The 21,327-nt window shown below is 41.6% G+C and overlaps 1 long non-coding RNA gene across 2 annotated transcripts in view; it reads left to right on the plus strand.

Annotated features, from left to right (window-relative positions):
- The first annotated feature begins 498 nt into the window (after nt 1-498).
- The window catches only part of LOC308457778, a 31,067-nt gene continuing 10,238 nt past the window's right edge, over nt 499-21,327 (plus strand). Inside the window, exons 1-3 of one of the 2 annotated variants that reach the window (XR_013977109.1) lie at nt 500-1,283; nt 4,075-4,750; nt 13,281-13,426. This is a non-coding gene — a long non-coding RNA (uncharacterized lncRNA). Of the gene's footprint in view, nt 1,284-4,074; nt 4,751-13,280; nt 13,427-21,327 lie in introns of those variants that run through there. The other variant, XR_013977108.1, reaches the window with a different exon arrangement.

Here is a 21,327-nt window from a genome sequence, read left to right on the forward strand (position 1 = left end):
CTGCAAATCTATAAAAAGGGGGCGCACCCTGACTGGGTGTGCAGGTTGGGAGCTTATCGCCCTGTACCTTTGTTCTGCATATATGCACTTCAAATAAAATCCTGTTAATAACCTGCAAGGACGTTTTGCCGCTTTGTGTGAATCTGTGCTCCGGGGACCCAATAGCAGATGTGGTTGGTCCTTCAGACTAAACTAACTGAACTAACTGACCCAACATTTTGGGGAAACAATGGAGGACACAGAGATAAGCATCTTCAAACAGTAATGAACATCCTATTTTAAACAAGGAGCTCATGTCTGGGGAGTGGTTTTTTTTAAGCAGCCAAAAAAAACCCTTATTATATAACGGACAGCCACTAGCACAACTGAAACAAATTAATAGAAGCAGATCTTTAGTGCATTCCATAAGGAAACTCACATTTCTTATCTCCTTTATGAGGAGATGGAAGCCTTGTGAGCTCTGGGGTCTAGTTAGCCAAGTGAGTTTTATTAAACAAATAAAACAGCATGCATACGAAAGCAGCAATTAAAAATACAGTTTACTACCAGGGCTGGAGAAATGCTTCAAAATAATTATCTCAAGTATTTGCTCGAATAAATGAAAAAGCAGGATTTGCTGCAACTGTATTTGTGTCCCATTGGACCTCACTGCTAGAAACGTCCACCAAAGAATTAACTGGAGGGGGGGAGGTAAAATTTAGACTTCCGCAAGCACACATAAGTGCTCAAAAGCTCAGAACAAGAGCTTCTGTGATGCAGTTGTAAACAGCACTGGACTTAAAGTAGTTCTAGAACACAGGGCTGGGTTTGAATTTTAAATATCAGGCTCAGGTCAAAGGATTTATACCTTAAACAGTCAGGACTGGCTTATGAGATTTTACCGTCGGAGGCAGAACAGCAAATGTTGCCCACCCCATTCCACAAGTAAAGAGGCATAATATTCAAGCCTAGCTAAGATACTTAACAACCTGGGATGGGGCTACAAAAAAATACAACTTTATACCCCTGCCCAGCCACTACAATGCATGGTAGAGCGTCTCCTGTTGGTGCCAAAGGTTTTGGCTCTTCTCCTTGCGTCTACCAGTAGCAGGGCTTTCAGTGTTGCGGCCCCTTTAATGTGGAATTTATTCCCATCTAAGATACGGCATGCCCCTACTGAGTGCCATTTCAGATTCATGCTTAACTCTTATTATATACACAAGCCTTTTCTGACTGAACATTTTAATTAATGACTGTTGATCATCTTCTGGCGTTGTATTGTTATTTTAACTTCATTACTTCTGGTGAGTGTTTTATACTTATTTTTCATTTTCTGTACATTTCTGATACTTTATAATGTTTATAAATCTTTTAAAATAAAATAAAATACTTCTGGGCTGAAGCCATGACACTTTGTACAGCACCTTACAAACACTGTTAGACAAAATCAGTATTATTTAACAGTGCCTTGCGGGCACAGAACAGATTTGCAAAAGAATAGCTGTGTCTCTGAACTAAAAAGACCATTTACTCTCGCTCTGTGGCATGAATGGGGCATCGGTTTTTGCTGCTTCTAAAAGATAGTTCACGCCCCCACCAATGCGGCCATCTTGAGTGCACAATGTGGCATTGCGCTTATGTACTGTGTACTATGGGAAGTGAGTTGTGTGTGCACATAATCTATCTTGGCCTGGTCACGACTAGAGCAGGAGTGAGGAATCTGTGGCCTGGCAGCCAGAAGGGGAATTTCAGGTTGAGGGCAAAGGCATCCCTCTAGTCTCCTCTATATGGCTCTCAGGATTCTCCCAGTCTACACCCCTGCTCTGCCTTCTCCTTGCTTTTGTCTGGCTGAAGTGCATCCTTCAACTGGGATAATGCTGTGCATTCTGTGTGTGTGTGTGTGTGTGTGTGTGTGTGTGTGCGCATGTGTAGCAGCCACTAGAAGGCAGCCTACTGTACAAAGGTAGGCGTCACCTCCATTATTCCACTTACCTTTGTCTCTGAGCAGCTCCTGGGGAGAATGTGGCCCTTGAGATAAAATTGGTTCCCTATCACAGCTAGAGGGTGGCAGGGCAGGGTGGGAGATGCTGGACACTCCCCGCCCCCAAGGTTAATGAGAAGCTCACTGAGACAATTGGAAGATACCGGACATTCAGTAACCCCCCCCAAAAAAAAGCTTTAATGAGAACCTAGAAGAAGGAACAAGAAAGACCCTCACTGTCACCTTGTGAGTCAGATCAAAACCAGCCAACACACTTTGCATTTCACAGAAGTATTTGTAAGGGCTGCCTCGCAGCTGAACAACAGTCCTAGGATTATTCATACGACTTGCTTGAATTATTATGAATAATGAGTAAATCTGAAAACATGGCAACATTTGCATAGACCACAGTTCCCAAGAGACAATTATGATGGGGAGAAAAGCTTTCCCCCTCTCACCTCTGTTCAGTTCTTTGCATGTCACTGCATCCCTTCCAGATAGTGGACTTAATCATCCGTTTTACATTTGGCAAATATGCATATAGTAAAACTCATATATTTTAGAGACAATTATGCATTAAAGGAACAGTAAGTAAAGTCTCATTTTAGTGACCACAAATGAGAACTGAAAAATAAATACTACTTGTTAAAGGTGAAAGATTTATATGATCTGAAGAGAAACCAGAGTATAAATACTGCTTGTTTTTTTTTTAAATGATATTTATTAAAGTTTCAAAAAAATACAAAAAACAGAAAAAAGAGTAAAGTTTTTAAAATATAACAAAAAAGTAAAGAATAAAAAGGAAACATACAAAATAAAACAGTTAAAAAGACTTTAATTTTCCAAACCTATCTTCCCTACACTTACCGTATTTTTCGCTCTATAACACGCACCAGACCATAACACGCACGTAGTTTTTAGAGGAGGAAAACAAGAAAAAAAATATTCTAAACGAAATAGTGGATATATGATTTTTGTGGTTCATGCTGTGGCCACAGACATGTGATCTGACAGTGAGTTTGGAGTAGCCCAATGCAAAAATCCTGAGGATCCATGTGGATCCATGCTTTGTAACCACGGAGGAGGGAAGGAAGGGGAACCATGGATCCTCTGCTCACGACTGCAGCAGATCCCCCCCGCCACCCGCAGGCATTTGCTCCATAACACGCACAGACATTTCCCCTTACTTTCTAGGAGGAAAAAAGTGAGTGTTATGGTGCAAAAAATACGGTATTTCCCCGGACCTCCTCATACCTCCCTTTTTTGTATTCCAGTTCAGTTTGTTAGTTCAGCAAATCCTTACCATTAAACTTTTACCCAATTGTAAACCTTTTTTCATATCTCTTAAAGCATTACAGCTAAAAACCTCTTAGTTTCTATCCAACATCCTTCTAAGATTCCTTAATTTTACAATATTTCTGTAAATAGTCTTTAAATTTCTTCCAGTCTTCTTTCACCGACTCTTCTCCCTGGTCTCGGATTCTGCCAGTCATTTCCGCCATATAAATACTGCTTGTTAAGTCCTCACCATCTGTTCAGGGCACAATAGGCTGTATGCGTGTTCAGAAGTCTGGACACAATCCAGTCCCAATTTCAGTCCCATGGATTTTCAAGCTCATTTCTAAACCATTTGTATTGAACAACTCTTAAAATATGCTTAACTGTGGCTTCATTAGGCCCTATATTTTACAAAAAGAAAATAAGAGAAAAGTTTTGACTGTCTCAAAAACCAAATCATAGCTCCAGGATACTGGATAGATCAATATATATCCTACACTTTCTATGGCCACCAGAGTTCAATATGTATTCTAAATGGAAATATAGCCATATTATCAGTAATTTACATTTGTAGCACACATGTTCAGTTTAAGATGCACTAGTTGAACAACAGTCTTTGAAATTTTAAGAAGCAGCTCTTGAATCGTGTACATAATGCCTGATAGAAGATAGAAGATGGAAGCTATTTCAGAAACAAATCTATTTGTGATCGCAAGATTCCAAATAGGAAAGACCTAATTTCATTTCTTTGATCATCTGGTCTAGTGCTTACATTTGCTTTGCTGTGTAAAGTCCAACTATGATTTCTTTTGAGTTGTTCTGGTTTCTTTTTTCAGCTTGTGGTTCTCGTTAGGCATCTGCAGTGGCACAAGTGGGTTCTCCACCCAGCGGAGTCATCAGCCTGACCTCCCTTACCTACACCCCAAAAGCAGGGCTAGAAACTGAGATATGAAAGAAAGCTAGGAGCTAAATGGCACCTTAACCTGGGTTATGGGCACAACTACGGAATGTCTAGGTTCACTTTTTAAATAACAAGAATATAAAGCTGAAAATGAACTGCAGCTAAAATACTATGTTCATTTTTCACTTGTCCTTCCCCTGCCCACCCCCCTAATATTCTTAAGAGGGTCTCTTCTCCAGTCTTCAGAAAGTAGCTGGAAGTGGGGAGGCAGAAAAAGGTCCTCCTTTCCTTCCACTCTGCAGTTTTAATCTGAAATCTTGGGTGCAATACTGCACCCAGAACTCAGAAACTAACGCTAATTAAATTCCCTGTTGCAAAATGCGCCTAGAACAATGGGAGTTTCGAACACTGCCCAAAAGCCTTCCTTTGAGATTCTGCAGTGTGTTGAGGACTGCCTGTATGTTTCACTTTCTTAACAGCTTTACCTGTTTTCTCTCCATCTTTCCTTGGCTCCAAGGTAGCCACCTCCTCTGTTCAACTCGGCTACTCAAAGTGGATTTCAACTGCCTTCTAACCCATCCAAACTTTTTGAAAGCTTTGCTTTTGAACAGGTAGGAATCTATTAGCATCACCGCAAGCATTTGGGGACCACTGAAATTGGCTAGGAAACATATCCTTTTTAATTTCCATATATTTGCGAGTTTAACAAGATGACTTCTGGTTGCAGTGACCTCGCCATGGAAATACTGCTGCAAGTCATACTGCTGTTTTCTGAAACGTGAAAAAATCCCCCCCCCCCCGTCTAGTCTTGACTTGCCCTACAACCCTAGGCATTAACAGGGAACAATGGATATTGAAAACCATTAGGCTGCTCTCAGGTTCTGTTGGAATATACATATATTGATTCCCATCCAGCTGGAAGGTAGTTGAAACCAGTTTTGCTTGAGAGAATGTACACAAGAAGAGCTCAAACCTTCGGGGTCCCTTCCAACTCTACAATTCTATGAAAAGCAAATGCTTTGGGATTTGGCCTGGGATATTGTTTAATATCCCAGGATTGGAATGCTAAAGTAGGGAGTCAAGAGATAAAAGGAACAACTGGCAAGTTTGGCCTTGGAGTTCAAAACGAAGCAGGGCAAAGGCTAATAGAGTTCTGCCAAGAGAACAAGCTGGTCATCACAAACACGCTTTTCCAACAACACAAGAGACGACTCTACACATGGACATCACCAGATGGGCAGCATCGAAATCAGATTGATTATATTCTCTGCAGCCAAAGATGGAGAAGCTCTATACAGTCAGCAAAAACAAGACCTGGAGCTGACTGTGGCTCAGATCATCAGCTTCTTATAGCAAAATTCAAGCTTAAACTGAAGAAAGTAGGAAAAACCACTGGGCTGGTAAGATACAATCTAAGTCAAATCCCTTATGAATACACAGTGGAAGTGAGGAACAGGTTTAAGGATTTAGATTTGGTGGACAGAGTGCCTGAAGAAGTATGGATGGAGGTTCGTAACATTATACAGTAGGCAGCAACTAAAACCATCCCAATGAAAAGGAAATGCAAGAAAGCAAAGTGGCTGTCCAACGAGGCCTTACAAATAGCAGGGGAGAGAAGGCAAGCAAAATGCGAGGGAGATAGTGAAAGATACAGGAAATTGAATTCAGATTTCCAAAAAATAGCAAGGAGAGACAATAAGGCCTTCTTAAACGAGCAATGCAAAGAAATAGAGGAAAACAATAGAATGGGAAGAACCAGAGATCTGTTCAAGAAAATTGGAGATATGAAAGGAACATTTCGTTCAAAGATTGCCATAATAAAAGACAAAAATGGAAAGGACCTAACAGAAGCAGAAGACATCAAGAAGAGGTGGCAAGAATACACAGAGGAATTATACCAGAAAGATATGGATGTCTCGTACACCCCAGGTAGTGTGGTTGCTGACCTTGAGCCAGACATCCTGGAGAGTGAAGTCAAATGGGCCTTAGAAAGCACTGCTAATAACAAGGCCAGTGGAAGTGACGATATTCCAGCTGAACTATTTAAAATTTTAAACGATGATGCTGTTAAGGTGCTACACTCAATATGCCACCAAATTTGGAAAACTCAGCAGTGGCCAGAGGATTGGAGAAGATCAGTCTACATCCCAATCCCAAAGAAGGGCAGTGCCAAAGAATGCTCCAACCACCGCACAATTGCACTCATTTCACATGCTAGCAAGGTTATGCTTAAAATTCTACAAGGCAGGCTTAAGCAGTATGTGGACCGAGAACTCCCAGAAGTGCAAGATGGATTTTGTAGGGGCAGAGGAACCAGAGACCAAATTGCAAACATGCGCTGGATTATGGAGAAAGCTAGAGAGTTCCAGAAAGACATCTACTTCTGCTTCATTGACTATGCAAAAGCCTTTGACTGTGTCGACCACAGCAAACTATGGCAAGTTCTTAAAGAAATGGGAGTGCCTGATCACCTCATCTGTCTCCTGAGAAATCTCTATGTGGGACAAGAAGCTACAGTTAGAACTGGATATGGAGCAACTGACTGGTTCAAAATTGGGAAAGGAGTACGGCAAGGCTGTATATTGTCTCCCTCCTTATTTAACTTATATGCAGAATTCATTATGCGAAAGGCTGGGCTGGATGAATCCCTAGCCGGAATTAAGATTGCCGGAAGAAATATCAACAACCTCAGATATGCAGATGACACAACCTTGATGGCAGAAAGTGAGGGGAATTAAAGAACCTTTTAATGAGGGTGAAAGAGGAGAGTGCAAAATATGGTCTGAAGCTCAACATCACCTCCTGGCAAATAGAAGGGGAAGAAATGGAGGCAGTGAGAGATTTTACTTTCTTGGGCTCCATGATCACTGCAGATGGTGACAGCAGTCACGAAATTAAAAGACACCTGCTCCTTGGGAGAAAGGCGATGGAAAACCTAGACAGCATCTTAAAAAGCAGAGACATCACCTTGCCAACAAAGGTCCGTATAGTTAAAGCCATGGTTTTCCCGGTAGTGATGTATGGAAGTGAGAGCTGGACCATAAAGAAGGCTGATCGCCAAAGAATTGATGCTTTTGAATTATGGTGCTGGAGGAGACTCTTGAGAGTCCCATGGACTGCAAGAAGATCAAACGCATCCATTCGTAAGGAAATCAGCCCTGAGTGCTCACTGGAAGGACAGATCATGAAGCTGAGGCTCCAATACTTTGGCCACCTCATGAGAAGAGAAGACTCCCTGGAAAAGACCCTGATGTTGGGAAAGATGGAGGGCACAAGGAGAAGGGGACAACAGAGGACGAGATGGTTGGACAATGTTCTTGAAGCTACAAACATGAGTCTGACCAAACTGCGGGAAGCAGTGGAAGACAGGAGTGTCTGGCGTGCTCTGGTCCATGGGGTCACGAAGAGTCGGACACGACTAAACGACTAAACAACAACAAATTGTTTAAGAGAAGAATGGGGAAGCTATGGCGCTATAGAAGCTATTGGACCAAAGCTTCCAGCATCCCTGACCCCCGGCCTAGCTGGATGGGGCTGATGGGAGTTGGAGTTGAATGCTGTAGGACAGGCATAGGCCAACTCGGCCCGCCAGATGTTTTGGGACTACAACTCCAATCATCCCTGACCACTTGTCCTGTTAGGTAGGGATGATGGGAATTGTAGTCCCAAAACATCTGGAGGGCTGAGTTTGCCTATGCCTGCTGTAGGACCACAGGCTCCCTATTAATGGTGTAGGGCTTTGTGTGCTGGAATTACATTGCCTTGGGTGGAGGGCCTGTGTGCATGCTTCTGCAGCCCAATTTTATAGTCTATACATTTATAGAGAAGCAGATTATTACAAAATGTGATAACTTCCCTATGCTTTCTCCTCCCCCCAAATGAAAGAAAGAAAGAAAAGAAAAGAAAAGAAAAGAAAAGAAAAGAAAAGAAAAGAAAAGAAAAGAAAAGACCATGTAAAGCAAGGATGAGAAACCTGTCGCTCTCCAAAGGTTTCTGGAGTAAACTCCAACTAGCATGGCCAATGACAAGGGATGGTTGGGATTATAGTGCAACAGCATCTGAAATGCCACAGGTACACCATTCATGGTGTAAAGCTGTGAACTTTCTTCAGCTTGGGGAAGTGCAAAACATTAACTTCTGACTGATGAGAAATTACGGAGGCAGTGCTATGGCGTTTTGCTTTCTTTTGGATTAGAGTGCACTGCAGACTTGCATTTCTTTCTTTTTAAAAGTTCTTTATTTTATTTTGACAAAGTAATAATCATAAATAAATAAGAATAAAAATGTGCACCCCACCACCAATACCATTCCATTATAATTATCCAACCTCCCAAAATTTCAACACCTCTTGCCATGGTTTGAACCCTTTCCGTTTTAACAGTATAAATTCTACAAACACCCTCCATATCTACTCAAAATCATTTCGCATGCATACAGTGGCGGAGAGCAGGCAAGGGTGGGGCTGGCACACATCCTGGGGGCGGGGCACGCCACCTGCGGGGGTGGGGTGTTCTGGGGGTGGGGGGCAGCCACAATGGCACCCTGCCGGGATCGTGCTGCCAGGGGCGGTGCGCTCCCCCTCCACTCCTCTTTCTCTTCCTCTGCCAGTGCCTGCATATTCCCCCATCTTGCCTTGATGGCACGTGTTAATAGCTATATTCCACACCTCTTTATACCATTCTTCCATTTCATATTCTGCTTGCCCCTTCCACTTCCTAGCTATAATAATTTGTGCAGCTGTCAATAAATTTGTGAGCAGGCCTTTCATAGCCTGCAAACCTTCCACCCCATCGTAAACTGATAATGATGCTGTCAGGAGCTCATCCTACACTCGAGTAGGACCCTGGCAGAGATACATGCCCAACTGGCATGTTCTCTCCCTCCTGGTCAGGAGCTTCATTAGCTTTCTTCAGCCCAAACATCACAGCGACCAATGCCAACAGACACCGGCACACTTAGGGATCCACAGAGTCTTCGCAGCTTGCGTGACAGACCTCAGCATTTTGGTTAATCTACATATAAACACACACGGAGCACTGCAACATGGCTCCCTCTCTCTCTAGCATCAGATAGCAAAGAGAAAGAACAAAGGACAATAGTCCCCCTTCACGGAACACAGTAACACAAACATTCTCTCTCCGTCACTTTCCACTCTGTGGAGTCAAAACACACACAGTCATGTGATAGATAAAAATCCCATGACTGCAATCATGGAGCAGGAATTCTAACAGATCCTACCTCTGAACTTTTTGACAGCTTTAACCCAGTGATTTCTGTTATCTCCCTTAAACACCAGACTTGCATTTCTGTCATATTTGCTTTTACTTACAAATATATAAGCAGGACAAAGTGGAAAGTGAATGAATTCTCTCACAGCAGGCACCAGATCCTCAGAGAAATCTCCTACATCCCAAGATTCTTTACCTTTAGCCAGTTCACAGCTCCCCCAGGATACACACTGTCTTGTTCTCTCTAAATTCAAACTGCCTTTACCTCTTTCTCTGTCTTCTTCTCACAGATGCATATCCCATTCCAAATATTGGATAGAGATTTCTAGTTACCATCTTGGGTCATAGTTCCCACTGATCAACCCATCACTCTGGATTACTAGGTAACAACCACACTAACAGAGGATGGTTAGTCAGCATCCATGGCAGTATACATGCAAAAACAAGCCTCTTTTAACCTTGTTTTAAGTGAGCTAAATACATCCAGATGCTTAAGCCTCTCAATGAAAGGCTTGGGGGGGTATTTTTAAATCATGCCTACATCCCCAATACCCTCTTGATATGTATTTGAGCTATGTATGAATCCACTGCTAAACCAGGAATTGAGAGTAGTGATAAGGAGACTCGGTGGAGATAACACACTTTTATGAAGCTTGAAGCTGCGCCTGGACAGATGTAGATTGTATTGTATCTACCTTGGCCAGAGTCTCTTGGGCTCTGCCTCATTCATTTAGAAAGTTCAGCAGCATTGCTCTGTCTTGGCAGTGGGAAATAAAGCCTTTTGGATGGGAATCCGAAATGTAGGCTACTTTCCAATTACAGCCAAAAGCCATCCCTGGAGCTTCAGCATGGCCTGTGCTGTAAGGGCTGCTAAGAGCTTGTTTGTTTCTTCAGTCCAATTAAACAACAGCTCTTGATTTTAGAAATGAATAAATGAAACACTTCATCATCTCTGTGAGTGCTTGTCTTTGGTATCTACTGGCAAGGGTCTTCCATTTGCCCGGGAACAGATTGAAAGGAGACCATGAGATCTTTTGAGATTCAGAAGTTCAATTTACTCTTAATTGTTTAAGTTGCTTTTTATATAACTGTTGTGCTGAGCTATGGGATGTTTTTAGTTTTATTGGAAAGAGGTGTTTGAATGTTTGTATTTTATCTGTTTATGTAAACAGCTTGTCCTGAAATGTAGAATTCTATCCTGAAAGGATAGAATTTTTTAAATAAATTAAAATATGGGATGGGGTTAAAAGGAGAAGAATGTAAATATCTTAAGATCATTCTATTTAGGAAGGATTTTTTTAATCACACTTGCACAAAGAATACCTGTACAAATGTCTCTGAATTGAACCGGGGGTGACCTAGGTGACTCCCGAAGTCCTTTCCACTCTAAATCTGTTTTGATGATTGATTTATAGTATTTTATAGTATGTTTTATGGCATCATTTGTTGCGTTAATATGCTGCTCACCGCTTTGGGGGACTGTGGGCCTAAAAATGATATATAAATATATCTATAAAATAGCACAATATAATCCTTGAGACAGCCATTTTATAATGCGCCTGCTGAGTATTGCTCACGTTCCTCTTATTATGGTTGGATAGGACTCTTTAAGCTGAGCACGGTGGGTAACTGCCATTTTTTTGGGGGGGGGGGAGATATGGCACCCAGATTCTTCTCTGAAGAGTGTTGCTTCTTCCTCTCTTAGAAAATCGCGCAGGCCAGGTGCACCAGCTCTGGGGCCAACATGTCTCTTGTCCCCTCAATCTTTGTCATAAGGGGGTTTGGCCACCTCAATGCTGAGGGGGCCTGGTGCGCGTTATGCACATTGCAAGTTGCATGTCACAGCTTCACAACCAGCTCCTACAGAGCGCTCAGCCTTTTCCAGATGACACAACATCATTTGCATGCAACGCATGTGGTATTACACATGCACAATGTGAGTCACTCACTTGACGCTATGCGCACACAACGTGTGCCCTCACCCCAATATTGGGGGCAGCCTGGCACTTCTAGGTCAGGCCATGATGGTTAAAGCTTCACCTACTTAATCTCTGTATGTCAGGCCACTATCAAAGGCACAGAAACAGGCGGGGAAATGGCTCTATTACTACAAGTGTACCTTGGTGCTTGTGTGGGATGGTGCTTGGTGTTGACCTGTGACTGGAAAGAGTGGGGCAAATGCTAAGTGTGGAAAGGCCCATAGTATGCACGGCAAGTTCTATAAGCAACATTTACAGACAAGGCAGAAAACAGCAGTGCCAATCTGCTTACTAGTCTTTAAACCGAAAAATGTTAAAACTGCTTTCATGTTTTTAACAAGTAGCTCTGTGTGTGTGTGTGTGTGTGTGCGCGCGCGCGCGCACGCACCCCCCCAAGCCATCAAAAAACAGAAGCGAAAAAGGAAAGGATATTACAGTAGTTGTGGCCCTGTTGTCAGACATCTGCTTTAGTGCTCTTGCAACTGAAATGCAGACAGGGATTGGATAATGCTGGCTCCTAAACCTATGGAGAGGTCCCTTGTCCCTTTTCAAAAGGCGACTGATTAATTGCTCATTTTGCCTGATGACTCTCTGAGGCAGGCACTAATGCTGACTTCAAGAGGGCAATTCAACCCCTTTCTTCCATCAGAGAGAGAGAGAGAGAAAGAGAGAGAGAGAGAGAGAGAGAGAGCGCACTAGCTCTGTCACTTCCCTTTTCAGAATCACTCTGGGGTTTCCACTGCTCTTCTGCGACGACAAGCATGTCATTTTGAAGTTTGTCAATCACAATTTAATCAACCAGCCGCTACATCTGAAGCTTAACGGGTATCAGATCATAATTTGCTTGCTGATTATACCTCTGTGGCAATTTGTCTCTGACTCCATTTAAACGTTCAATGTAAAATGCAGCCAGGTTGTTTCCTCTTCAGCTGATTCAAAGTGCAAGGTACTATCTGGCAAACTTACAAGAATTTGAGAACAGATGTGAAGTCCCCTGCCTTGGCCCCAAGGCTTCACGCCCAGTGCGACCGGACCAGTCATGCTCCCTTAAATCCACCTCTGACAGATCTCTAAACCAAAAAGCAGTCTCCTTTCAGATGCATCTTCCACAGTACCTGCCCTAGTCAAGGATATATTCCACTCTTGGCTGGGTATAATCCCTACCCCCTGGATATGCACTTGCAACAACTAGGTAATTAGGGTACCATCTTTTTCTGACTCCTACTCAAAGGCAGGCACAGGGCAAGGTGATCTGACAGCCACAAGCGACACCGTTTGGGTGCTATTTAAGGGCAGAAGAGCAGGGGAAACAGTTTTGACCCATAGGGCACAGTCCATCATCATGCCAGGCTCCTGTTCATTTCAGTGAGGCTTGTGCAGGCATTTCCGGGTTGAATATACCTCAGAAAGTGACATTCTTTTCGGTTATTTGGCCTCACAGCTCTGAGCAGACTCGTGACCTTTCACAGCAGCCTGCTACAGTCTTTTGTCGACTGGCAACTGCCAGTAAGGAGATATGTATCACATTTGAGGAATCATTGAAATAGGGGCTACAGTGATCTTTATTTGTCATAGTTATGCAGTCATTTCATTGTGGTAGAAACCTCTGGATCAATACATTTGTTCACATTGCTAATATACCCTCACGAGTAAGCATGCTCCTATGTACATTTGTGTTCTTGGCTGAACCCCTGATTAACTGGGCATCTAAGATGACCCAATCCTTCTCTTTATGGTCGTCTGTCAATTGGATGATGCTGACAGCAGTGCCTGTTGGAAAATCCAGGCTTTGCTCATATTCAAAAGACTACAAAGCAGAAAAGGTATTCTCCATCTTGGGGGGTGTCCCCCTCATCATTTCAAGACTTTAAGAGCAGTAAGGTTTGAGAGATGGAGATGGTTCTCTCACACATCTTTTTTTACATATGTTACAGTGCACGGGTGCAGTTGTGGTCTGAGACTAACACCTCTTCTTTGGAACAGTTAGAAGAAAATATAGCAAAAGTGTGAAACCTTCAGCAGCAGAACCTATCTCCTTCCCAAGGAAATAAACGTTTCCAAGTCTTGATCGTTTTTATAACTGCCTTGTAATTTATGGTTTGCTTACACCAGGGGTAGGGAGCCTGCACTCCAACAACATCTGGAGGACCACAACTCTCATCGTCCCTGACCATTGGGCATGCTGGCTATTGTGAAGGCACTCTCATGAATCATTAACATCCTCTACCACTCCACCTAATAGAAAATCACAGAAAGAAATATTTAGCCACATTCCCAAGCTCATTATTAAAAAATCTTCTGTTTGCATTGAATTCTACATGCTCAGGATAATTACTATACTATGTGGTCCAATATTAAAAACAGGCCAATCAAGAGATACAAATTAACCAGGACCTGTTTTCTTCACTTTCATCTTATTTCTCTTTCTACTCCTTGTTAATCTCTCAACTGCACAAGTAGAACAGCTGAGGCTCCCAATCAAATATCCATGTCTAAACACAAACAACGGGCAAATGCCACAAAACACTAATGCAGAAGGCTTTTCCAAAACAGACTATTTTCAGGGTTGCTTTTTAAAGCAACTACATATGGATTGTATCCACTGCCAGCCCTACTCAGAGTTGACCCACTGAAATTAATAGCCATGGCCAAGTTTTCTCCACTGTCAGTGTGTTTACTCTGAGTAAAACTTAGTAAGAAGATTGAGGTGATATACAAGATTCCTGCTTCCCCACCCAGAGACACACACAGAAAGACTGGCCCAAAATCACTCAATGACCTCAATACTCAAGTGAGAATTTAAACCTGATACCCCCTAGTTCCAGTCTTTAATTCTAACCACAATACCACACATTCAGTCATCAGTATTTTTTCTGCAGAAATGTATATTCAAAAAGGATTAAACCTGAACTATTTGCTTCAGTGGTGCAGACCTTACCATTGATATGCACCCAGCCTTCTAAAAATCCCACTTCCAATAGGGGCTTCTATCAAAGCAGCTCAGTAGCAACAACAAGAGTTTTTTTTTTTTTTTTGAAAAATATTTATTGGGGTTTACAATAAAAATGAACATAATAAACAGTATAACAAATCTTAACATAATTTCACATTTTCTTTGGACTTCCTCACATCTCCCGCTCCCACTTTCATCATTATAACTTTTTACCAGCAATTTATTATCTTATTTGCATTCTTATATCTCATTTATGTCTTTATAATCTTATAATTCTCAAAAAATTTATATTTTCTCAATCTCACTTATTTTCTTAAGTCATCTAGGTTAGTGGTGCTCGATTATTTATGATCTAGCATCCTGCTTAACATTCACTCAAATTACAATACTTTTGTAAATAATTCTTAAATTTCTTCCAATCCTCCTCCATCTTCTCTTCTCCCAGGTCACGAATTCTGCCAGTCATCTCGGCCAGTTCCATATAGTCTATCAGTTGCATCTGCCATTCTTCCAGTGTGGGTAGATCTTGAGTTTTCCAGTGCTTTGCGAGAAGTATCCTTGCTGCTGTTGTTGCATACATAAAAAATGTCCGGTCCTTCTTTACCACCCCTTGGCCGACAGTACCCAAAAGAAAGGCCTCTGGTTTCTTGGTGAAGGTATACTTAAATACCTTTTTCAATTCATTATAAATCATTTCCCAGAACGCCTTCACTTTAGGGCAAGTCCACCAGAGGTGGAAAAATGTTCCTTCACACTCTTTACATTTCCAACACTTATTATCAGACAGGTGGTAAATTTTTGCAAGTTTGACTGGGGTCATATACCATCTATATATCATTTTCATTACATTTTCTTTCAAAGCATTGCATGCAGTAAATTTCAGTCCGGTACTCCACAACCTTTCCCAGTCCTCAAACATAATATTATACCCAATGTCCTGTGCCCACCTTATCATAGCCGATTTGACCATTTCTTCTTGTGTATTCCATTTTAACAGCAAGTTATACATCCTTGAAAGTACCTTAATCTTTGGTTCTAACAATTCTGTTTCTAGTTTCGATTTCTCCACCTGGAACCCTAATTTCTTGTCATTTTTAAAGACTTCTTTAATCTGAGCGTAATGTAACCAGTCTCGCACTTTATCCTTCATTTTCTCCAAGCTCTGCAGTTTCCAATTGTCTCCATTTTTTTCTAGTATTTCCCAATATTTAGGCCATTTAGCCTCCATATTGGGTCTTTTTCGGGCCTTAGCTTCCAAAGGTGAAAGCCACCTTGGAGTTTTATTTTCCAGCAAGTCTTTATATTTTAACCAGACATTAAACAGTGATTTTCTGACAATATGGTTCTTAAAGGCCTTATTTGCTTTAACCTTGTCATACCATAAATATGCATGCCATCCAAAAGCATTGTTAAACCCTTCCAAATCCAACACGTCAGTGTCCTCAAGAAGTAGCCAGTCTTTTAGCCAGCAGAACGCTGCGGCCTCATAATACAACTTTAGATCTGGCAGGGCAAAGCCCCCTCTTTCTTTCGCATCAGTTAATATCTTAAACTTAATTCTGGGCTTTTTGCCCTGCCAGACAAACTTAGAGATATCTCTCTGCCACTTCTGAAAGCACTCCGTCTTGTCCAAAACCTGAAGTGTTTGAAACAAAAACAACATCTTTGGCAATACATTCATCTTGATAGCAGCAATTCGGCCCAACAAAGAAAGTTTCAATTTTGACCAACTATCCAAGTCTCTCTTAATTTCTGCCCAGCATTTTTCATAATTATCCTTAAAAAGACTTAGATTTTTTGCTGTTATGTTTACCCCTAGGTATTTTACTTTTTTAACCACATTAAGTTCTGTCTCTTTCTGAAACCGTTATGACTCTGTATCTGTCAAATTTTTCCCCAAAACCTTGGTTTTCTGTTTATTTAATTTAAATCCAGCCACCCGACCAAAATCATTAATCAGTTGTAATACTCTTTTCGTACTAGACTCTGGCTCCTGCAAAGTCAAAACCAGGTCATCTGCAAAAGCTTTTAGTTTATATTGTTTCTGTCCGACCTGAATTCCTTCCACCAACCGGTCCCCTCTAATCATATTCAATAGCACTTCCAGAACCGAAATGAATAACAAAGGGGAGATAGGGCAACCTTGTCGTGTTCCTTTTTCAATTTTAAACTCTTCTGTAACCACATTATTAACTATCAGTTTCGCTTTCTGCTCTGAATATATCGCCTCAATCCCATTCTCAAAACCCCGTCCCACTCCCATCCCTTTTAAATTTCCCATCATAAATTTCCAGGAGATGTTGTCAAAGGCCTTCTCCGCGTCTATAAAAATTAAAACTGCTTTTGTATTTATATCTGTTTGCAAAAGTTCCAAAATGTCAATAATGTTCCTTGTATTAGCAAACAAATGTCTACCTGGGAGAAAGCCTGCCTGGTCCTTATGGATTACTTCATTTAAAACTTTTTTAAGTCTACTTGCCAAAATGTCTGCAAATATTTTGTAATCCACATTTAAAAGGGAGATGGGACGATAGTTCTTAAGTTGTGTCTTTTCAGCTTCCGTCTTTGGTATTAATGTGATAAACGCTTCCTTCCACGACTCCGGTGCCCTCTTTCCCTCCAAAATTTCATTGCTGACCTCCATCAAAGGTTGTATCAAGTAGTCTTTTAATGTCTTATAGTACTTGGAGGTCAGCCCATCTGGCCCTGGAGATTTGCCCAGTTGCATGTTCTGAATGGCTTGTTCAATCTCCTGTCGTGTTATTTTAGAATTCAGGATTGTCCTATTTTCTTGTGACAATTTGGATAGTCCATTTTTTGCCAAAAATTGTTTAATCTCAACTTCGTCTTGCGGCCCTTGGGTGTATAATTTTTTGAAGTATCTCTGGAAACACTTTCTAATGTCCACAGGATTCTGAATGTTTTTTCCTTCAACCTCTAAGTTTGTTACCGTATTTAATCTTTGTCTCCTCTTCAACTGCCAAGCTAGCAGTTTTCCACATTTATTCGCCGACTCAAACGTTTTTTGTTTCATTAATTTAACCTTCCATTCTATTTCCTGATTTATCAATTTAGAATATTGTGTTTGGTAAAGTTTAATTTCTCTCAGAGTTGGCTGTGACTTCGGATTTGATCTTAACTTCTTCTCTAATTCTTTTATTTTATCCAGGATCTTATCTTTTTTCTCATTTTGTATCCTTTTCTTTACGGCATTCTGTTGTATCAAGAATCCCCTCATTTACAGCTTTACTTGCGTCCCAGACGATTCTTTTTTCCACCTTAGTGTTCATATTTATCTCAAAGTAATCCTTCAGAACTTTTTGGGCCTTCTTGATAATTTCCTGATCTCTGAACAAATTGTCATTCATCTTCCATCTAAAGGATCCGGTTGGTAGTAGTGTCATATCCATCTTAACTGCGTTATGGTCGGAGCAGGTCTTTGGGCAAATTTCCACTTTTCTGGCCTTAGGTGCCAGGCCTCTAGATATCCATATTTGGTCGATTCTTGTCCAGGTCAGTTGGGCTTCAGAAAAGAATGTTCCCTCTCTTCCTAGTGGGTTCTTTGTCCTCCAGATGTCGATCAAGTCCATATTGTCTGTCATTTCAAAAAAAGTTTTAGGTAGTCTGCCGTCTTTTGTGACATTTTGACTTTGTGACTTGTCCATGTTAGTTGATACGACCCCATTCATATCTCCCATCATTATGATGTTGTTGTAGTCCAGATAATCCAGCATAGTCTCATGCAACTTCTTGTAGAATTCCGATTTCCCTTCGTTAGGTGCATAGATTCCTAATATCAACAATTTCTCTCCTTGGTGTTGTATCTCAATAGCCAAAATTCTTCCATGTTCATCTTTAAATAAGAATTTAGGTGACAGGCTCTCTTTTGCATATATCACCACACCTCTCTTCTTGACTTTGTCCGAAGATATAAATTCCTGGCCCAATCTTTTATTTATTAACACTTTTCTGTGGAGCCTTGTCACATGTGTTTCCTGTAGGCAAATAATGTCCAATTGTTCTTTTTTTAATATATGAAATATTTTCTTCCTTTTTTCCGGAATGTTACAGCCATTTATATTCCAGCTCAACAGTTGCAGAGACATCCTGAATTAATCTGGTTATTTTTCCAGGGGTGGTATCTTGTTCACAGGATCTTCAGGTTCCACAGGTGCTGGTGCTGGTACTGGCGTTGCCCCAGGCTCAGGAGGTAGTTCAATTCCTTTTTGAAGGTCCTCTCCGTATGAAGACAGAAATTTGTCTCTCTCTTCCGATGTTCTAATTTTGACCTTTCTCCCTCTAAAGGTAAAGGATATTCCTTGGGGGAATTCCCACCTAAATGCAATTGCGTTGCTCCTTAATAATTTGGCAAGTTCAGAATAGGCGGCTCTAAGGTCCAACAGTTGTCTAGGAATATCTTTGTAAATTTCAGTTCTTCTGTCCAAAATGTCCAGTGACTTTCCGTAGTGTAGGCCCAAAATCTTGTCCCTTTCCTCCTTTGATCTCAATGTTATCAGACAGTCTCTGGGCCTCTCCTTCTTTATAAATCTTCCAAGTCTGAAAGCTGACACAATTTTGAAGTCCTTTTCCTCCAAATTCCAGAACTTGGAGAATTCTTTGGTTAAGAACTCAGCTAAATTTCCTTCTTCTGCCTCTTGTAGCGACCTAATCCTCAAATTATTCTCACGATTTCGCAGTTCTATCATAGAAAGATAAATCTGATGTTCCCCAACTTGTTTGGTGAGTGGTCTTACCTCTTGTTCTAAATTTTCTAATTTTTGTCTGGTATCCTCAGCCAATTTCCGATTTTCTGCTGTGGCCTCCGTCAACTGTCCAATTGCCTGTGTGTTCTGTGCCACTTGTCCAGTTAATTTATTTAAGCATTCTGTATTTTGGTCAATCTTTGCTGTTTGCTCATCTGCTTTCTTGTCCAAAGCTTCCAATTTTTCAAAAATTTTATCTAAAATAGAAGCAGATGCTCCTGAGGCCATATCTTCCAATTGTAACTGCTCTATTTCTCCCTCTTTTGCCTGTGACGAGGCAACTTCTTCTACTTCTGAAGGCAAAGTAGGTACAGATGATCTACGTGTCTGTGGGGCTGAGGTTAGAGTTGTCAAAGTTGTTTGTCTAACTCTTCCTCTTCTTCTTGTGCCACTCATTCCAACGTTATCTATCAGTCAAGGTCACACTGAGTTATTCCCATGGGAATAGAAAGGCCCAGCGAAAGCAAACAGCCAGGGAATCGAAAGTAAATGTAAAGTCACTGTTTTAATCCAATCCTCTAGAGGGAGCCTAAAATGTCTTTCAGAGTCTAATTTAATGTCCAAGAACCTTCAAGTACAAGTATTTAGCAGAGTTGATATTAATAATCACTTTGTTACAAACAGTGCTTTCTGGTCTCCAAGAAAATGTTTCAAGTTAGAAGGTCTAAATACCCTCAGATTGTTGCAAGTTCCAATATACAGTATCCAAATCTGCAGTACTGACAGCTCAGTCTCTCAAAGCTCAGGCAGCTCCGGACCCTGGGTTTCACCTTTTAATTGTAATCCAATAAAAGAAGGAAAGTCAAATACAAATGGTGATTCCAAATCATTAACTTAAAGTCTTTACTTTAGATTACAGGTTCAGTGGATGCTTAGATCAGTAAGGTTAAAAGTTCTTTTTTCAGCCTCCACTCCTCCAGCTCTTTGCTTTTTCAAGTTCAGTGGCAGCGGAAGACGGACTTCCTGTTTCCACGTCTCTCCGCTCTCAGCCAAGTTCAAATCTTTTAGTTCAACTTTTAGTCTCTAATTTAAAGTGATTCAGTCTTTACTCACGAATAGGTTGGTTTTAATTCCGGATCCAAATTTCACAGGAAAAGGGATCAGCGCTCACCGGCAGCAGCAGCGCGGCTTCGCTCCGCAGATTGCGAAACGGCTCACAGCGCCGCCACCCCCCTCCACGCTCCGGAGCCCCTTACGGGGTTCCTTTGATGTTTGGAGGGTCGCTTTTGGCGCCCACCGAGCCTCAAGGCCACAGGCTCTTGCCGCCTGTGGTTTTCCAGAGTGGGTCTCCGCTTCGCCGTAGCGGACGACCCGGTGTCTGCGGAGCCTCCTCTTCCCGGTTAGAAGAGGACCGCCATTGCCGTTCGCGCCGCCCCCGGAAGTCACAACAAGAGTTTTGGATGCACAAACATTAGAGTACAGCAAGCCCTGTATCGTGCACTTGGAAAAACTAATCCGAGTTACACAATTTTCACACAGTAGTGTGCATCTTCCTCTATTAAGGAAAGTTCACAAGGATCTTGCACCCGGCTTGGAATATCAGTGGCTTTACATTCCACAACATGAATCAAAGAGTCAATGCATGATTGCGCTTACACCAAGTGTACAACAACTCCCAGCTGCACAATGCACAAATCGGCTGGGAAGAAAGGACCATCCATAAACAAGACAGTGTGAGCTGATCTTTAGGGTAAATCCACACTGCACCTTTAAATTCAATTTAAAGCACATGACTTCTCCCAGAGTCCTGGGAATTGTAGTTTGTTAAAGGTGCTAGAAATGGTAGGAAACGACAGCTCCTAGGATTCTTTGAGGGAAAGAACGTGCTTCAAATGCACACTGAATATGCTTTCATTGTGTAGTGTGGATCTGCCCTTAATCTATCTAGGATCTGTTTTGGAAAGAAGCCAAACTTGCCCTGAGTTGAGATGCAGGTATTTGTTACTGACCTGGTTTTGAATCCGTCTTTCGTTTAAGAGCAGCACATTTTTCACCCATCCTGTCAGGGACGCTTTAAGCAGACAGTATAAATAGAGCAGAATTGGGTTGCGTTTTTTAAAAGAGCCTTAAAGCATGCCAACCATCTAAATAAGTTTCCGGTTCCTATCAAACTTCTCTTTTTCCTACAATGAAAATGCTACTTCATGAATAGAGCAGGAATTCCCCCCACCCCAACCTTTTTGTTGTTGTTGCAAACTTTGTATACAAACCCTGGTATAGCTGCACCTTCTCTGTCTCCTTATCTCACTGCACGGTGCTTATGCC

Source organism: Podarcis pityusensis (genome assembly GCF_964106645.2).
Source record: "Podarcis pityusensis genome assembly, chromosome: 10".
NCBI classification, from domain to species: domain Eukaryota; kingdom Metazoa; phylum Chordata; class Lepidosauria; order Squamata; family Lacertidae; genus Podarcis; species Podarcis pityusensis.